This window comes from Anas platyrhynchos, chromosome 1, assembly GCF_047663525.1.
Source record: "Anas platyrhynchos isolate ZD024472 breed Pekin duck chromosome 1, IASCAAS_PekinDuck_T2T, whole genome shotgun sequence".
NCBI classification, from domain to species: domain Eukaryota; kingdom Metazoa; phylum Chordata; class Aves; order Anseriformes; family Anatidae; genus Anas; species Anas platyrhynchos.
In genome coordinates, this window is record NC_092587.1 from 92458315 (window position 1) to 92464025 (window position 5711).

Sequence of the window (5711 nt, forward strand, 5' to 3'; positions counted from 1 at the left end):
AAATTTTCCTCTTCCTTCTCCTTCAAATCACCAAGGATGTGAAGTGCAAGCACAAATGGCAGCACCTGTGTGTCCTGACTCACCTGTTTAACCCCAAAAAGGATTAAGTGAATGATTGTAACTTCTTCCACAGAGAGAATATACACATAATCCTCCCCCCCCCCCCCCCTTTTTTTGTGTGTGGGTGTGGGTGTTTGTGTGGGTGTGTGTCTGACTGGATTTAACAAACTGGAGCTGTGGAAAATACATGGGGACCTGTTGCCCAGCTCCTGATGGTGATTCTTCACCCTGAGGCCACTTCAATCCCAAGCTTTCCAACACAGCTGCAGGTGGCTGTTTACAAGGGCAGTTCTCAATTTACGCTTCAAGTCTCAGGAAAATACAGACTGGCTTCTTGGATGTTAATTAAATCTCCCGTGTTTAATTAAAAAATTAATATGTATTAATTCTTAACATTTCTCATCCCAGATTGTTTACCTCGATCCTTCTGGTAAGTGCCTTTTACCAAACATTTGTTCCCTGCAGGTTATAGAGTGGGGCAGAAGTAACGCTCTCCAGACACTTGCTCAGCTTGAAAGTGGCACATTGACCAACACCAAGCAGACACAATTCCCAACATAACTAGTACCAGGAAGGCTAGAAAAACAAAACAGTTCCTATCTGTGCCTTAACCTGCCCCTCCTTTCCATAAACAAAGCGGGGGAAAACATATGCTACCACAATTAACTTAGAAGTTCACAGGGATGATCCTACAAGTGCTTGGTGCCTTCTGCAACCGGGCTGAAGTTTTTAACAGCTGCAGTTCAGGCTGCAATTACTTCAGGGGCTGAGCTTGATTGTAAGGTTAGTTTTGCTTAAGCCTGCTTCCCCTCCAGTCCCTAGTCTTCTTTGCATTATATGTACCATCAGGTCTCAAAAAGAAATAAGGGAAGCAATACTAACTGAAACAGCAGCAAAGAAAGTCACTGCTTTAGTGACAAGCAGTATTCTCAGGGAGTAATGTACTGAACCTAAGAACGACAAAGGCCCTCTGTTCCTCTAAAAACTGATCTAATAGCTGGACAAAATTTCTGTGTGGCCTCTAGATGGCACTGTGACTCTAAATAAAGGTTAATCTAAAATGAACAGCCCTCTTAAAAAAGTGTTTGCATTGCCAGTTGGGCAAGAATTCACAGCTGTCAAGTGACTAGCTTCCACTTCTTTATCCATCAGAAGTGTAGTAATAGCTTTATTTATAGAGCTCAATTACTACTTGGGTCACAACACAAGCTTGTGCTTCACAAGATGCCCTCCTGAATTTGTTCACAGCTAATACTGCAAATGTAGCCGGCTGGGTACTGTTGCATGTTCTTTCTTAAGTAAAGAAAACAAGCTAATTAGGGACTCAGTTGATTGCCTTTCAGTCCCTGTAGTCCCAAGGTGTGTTATCAATAGCCAGGCTGCTAGAAACACTTAATGGAAGGGTTAATTGGCTCTTCACAGCTGCTGGGGATTTGTGTGATCAGCATTAGTGAATTCGCTGCTGGCCATCATCTTGCTAAAGGCATGAAAGGACATATTATCCAATGTCTGAAATCAGTAGAAATAGTATTTTTTTTCCATGCTTTTGAGTGGAAAGTAACATTTTGAAAGTGTTAAAATAAAAATCAACTTTCCAGTCTATGTTGCTGTTCAGAATTGCTACTTGCAGAAACACTAGTGTAGGTAATTGCTGAAGCACAAACCAAAAGCAAGTTCAAGATCCCAGGAGTCTTTTGTATCATGTATCAGAGAGACTTGTATTTAGTCACCTGCTGATGAACAATAAGAAAAAACAGTAACAGTTTTTCCTTGGTGGAAAGCAGAGTGACACATTTTATGATGAAAGTTCAGGCTTAACATCTGGGATAATTAGTCTGTGTGTTTGGGCTGCAATGGGATCACAGCTCTAAAAAGAGTAGAATGAGTGAAGAGCACATTTTTCCACAGACAAGCTTTATCTGTTCTACTCTCAGATAGAATTTGGAATTAAAGCCGATCTGAAGTAATCTGATTGATATTTTGCAAAATGAATCCCACCCTTTACTATTCACATCCAGAAAAAATTAAAGCGAAATCACTTCTTGTTTATGGAACAGCAGTTGTGTTTTTTTAGTCCCAGCTCCCCTTCGCCACTATTCCCCCCTTTGCCACTATTCCCCACTTTATGCAAAGACAAGAATAAACTGGTGTTGTATGTGTATGATAAAAATGACACTTCAATAACTCTGCTTCTCATTTGACAACATACATTGTGTTTCCTTGGAAAAATGCAGATTCATTGGTTTTAATGAGCTATACTATACCAATAAGCTATGGCAAATAACTTATCAGTAAGGCCTACCTGCTTCTTGTTCTTATATGCCATTTACTTACAAAGATAATTTCAGCGTTATGTCTACAGTATAACACTCCAGATTCCAGAACAGAAACACACATTTTGGCTTGTTGCTAAATTACAGAAACTGTGCATTACATTACAAAAGCTTGCTCTTTACTAAGATAGTAAGCCTATTTTATCTAGGGAACTGAAATAACATCCAAAGACAATTCACAAACCAGGCTTACAACTCAGTGGAAAATGCTAGAGGTCATTACAAACCCTAAAAGCTGTATAGATAAGGACTTTTTTTTCCTCAAATCTTTAATGCATTCAAGACATCTTAAATGTCTTGAAGCTCAGATTTTAATCACATTTAAAGGGGTCCAAGATTTTGATCCAAATCCATTTATTTAAGGGTCCAGATTTTCTTTTACTTTTATGAGTCTGATAGAAGAAATAATCAACTGAAAACACTGTCTTTCAGTTCAAAGATATCAAAGGATTATTTTATTTTAAGATTTGTGATTTGAGATTTTTCAGAGCTTTGATCTGAGAAGCAATGATGTTTAACTGTCACCCTACTTCCCGTTATATATGTACCATTTCACAGGCATCTAGATTTTAAGTAAGATTTTCTTCTCTTTGGTTAAACAAACTCTGCTTGAGCTTGTTAGTAAGTAATTATTGAAAAACATTAACTTGTTAAATAAGTGGGAACTGATATAAGTATTCTTCATTTAAGAAGATGATAAAAAAAACATTGCAACATAAACAGAGTCCTTAGATATGATTAGACTGTAAATTTCCCAATGAAATAGGGGAAGAAATAATTAGAAAATCTGGGGAACAGTTCAATGGGAACTTGCATCACAGAAGGGTTATTTTGAGCTTGTGGTGGATACGCTCAGCTTTTTCTCAGGATCCTCAGGATTAATTCTGGGTCAGCTTTAACCACGGTCTTTTCCTACAAGTTTTGGTGAGCACACAGACAAGCAGAGGTCCTTCAGGTTGCACCAGCAGTACCAGCTGATGTGCTGCCATCTTAAATGAAATGTGACAAAATGTGTTGCTTGCCTGCAAGCAGCCCACAGGAGCAGTGAGCAGCTGCTGTGTGATGTACGCTTCTCAGCAGATATCACAGGGTCTGGTTCTTGGTGGGGAAACCATCAAATACCTTCTTTGGGATGCTGCTCTGGTATCTTCCTGGTTTTTGACATTACACTTATTTGCACTTTGCCTGCCCTGGAAAAGTTATGTGTGTAGCAAGTTGGCTTTCTACACCAAAAATAGGAGTGTGGGAGCTTGCACAGAGGGCACCAGCTACGATCAGATACACAGCAGAACAGCAATCCTGCCCAGCTGGCCATGGAGAGCTGTTAATGTTTGTCCCAGCCATCTGATTAAGCACTGCCATGCTTCTGAACAAGTGACATGAATATTTTCCTCTCTTTTCTGATCATTCAGATTCAGGTTGTTGAGACTTTTTACAGCTTAACATTTACTATACATTATTTCATTTTACTATTATTATTTTCTAAAAGGAAAACACACATTTTATTTTGTTTCACCAGGACACTTTGTAGTCCCAAGCTTTGCTGAACTTCTGTAATCAAAGGGATTCATTACAAGCCTTGAGCATTTTAACACAGAATTTTCCATGTGGCTTTCCCTAGCTTTCATTTGAATTTAATTTTTTCATTCTTTTTCTCTCATTATGATGTGATGGGGTTAGTTAAGTGCAAGTAGTTACTGAAAGGCAAGTTTTTGAGACCAGCCTGCTTATCATGCCTTTAGAACCTCAGCTATTGTTTTTGGTTTTCTGTCCATGTTTCTCCTTGTTTAAGCAGAAGTGCTGTACCCGTGCAAATTTACAGCCCGGTTACTGTGGTGAGTTCTATTGAATCATTAATGTCTTTTGTTACACATCCTTTAGCAACAGCCTCAGTTGTCCTGATGTCACCCATGCTCTTCTATTTCTTGTTTTGTGCTTCATTTTACAGCAATCTTTTTTTTTTTTTTTTTTTTTTTTTTTTTTTTTTTTTGCAGGTGTTTATGGAACAATCAAGGTTTGCATTTGCTTCTTTACCTTGTTAACATGCTTAACAAGGACTTTTCTTGTACTTATTAATTAAAAACAAATAAATGAAAACCCCTACCAAACACAAAAACACCTGAGCTGTTAGTTTACATCACAGCTTAAAAGGGGATCAAGAATTTGCTTGTGCAAGTCCATCTTTTCCAAACTGGAGCTCTGCTTTCTAGTACCATTTGCAATTGTTGTAATTTCTTTTTTATTGTCTATTAGCTGTCTCAGGACTGTCTGGCATTTTGTTCCTTAAATGGACTTTTGTGTTGCAGCTGTACAGCACGTATGGTTGCATTTGATGTCACATAATCAAACGTTGACCTTTGCTCTCTGGTATTACAAGCATAAGCCTCGGTCTGCTGGCCACATCCAGATCACACGTGACTCACCGAACCTCAGTGTGCACTGTGCTTCACGTACTGGATGGGCATATTCCCGACTGGTTGCAAGCATCCTGCCCACTTCTTGATCCAGAAAGTAGTCATATTCCACATGTAAACCCCACGTAGGGGTTAGGAATGATCCCTTCACCTTCAAGAGGGAATAGACTTGCATGTTTTAGCATGACAGAGATTTAACTAAGAGGACTTATGTGGGATCTCAGTAATCAATTTCCCAAGAAAGAAGCTGTGAGATGGCCATCAAGCGATCAGAGCCTGTCAGAAATTTCTTTTGCAGTTCCATCTTATTGTGGCTCACAGATCTTAGCGTGCCTTTCTAAAAGTTAATAAACAAATGATAAACTTCATTGCCAAGTTGGATGCATGCACAAATTCCTGTCAGCCAGCTCGCCACCCCTTTGTACATTTGGCAAAACTGCCAGTAAGGCATATGCTGTAGCTCCCAAACACTGAAACCCCACAACCCCCACAAGAGAAATATTGTTCCTGTCCTTACCACAGACAAACAGCCAAAAGCAGCACTGACACCTCCTCCCTGACTGCCAGAGAGAGGGGATCCCAGGACAAAAGACTTGTTTTCTCCTTCCCAAAGGCACCCCAGCCTCTGAGAGTGCTTTGGAGGAGGCAGGCATGGCTGGAGAAGCAGGGGGTGTGATGGCCTTCACCCGTACCCCACCCACGGATAACGAAGCTCTGGTGAAAATGGCTCCAGCATGTCCACTGCTCCTGCCTTCTGCCTTCTTCCCAGCCACAGGTGGCTTTTGGGGGTGCACAAGGTCAGCAGTCCTCCACATTCCCACTGAGATTTTACCACCCTCCTTCCTCCTGTTTCTCACGCTTAGCTTGGAGCAACTTGTCTGCTGCAGGAGCATAAAGATGCCAT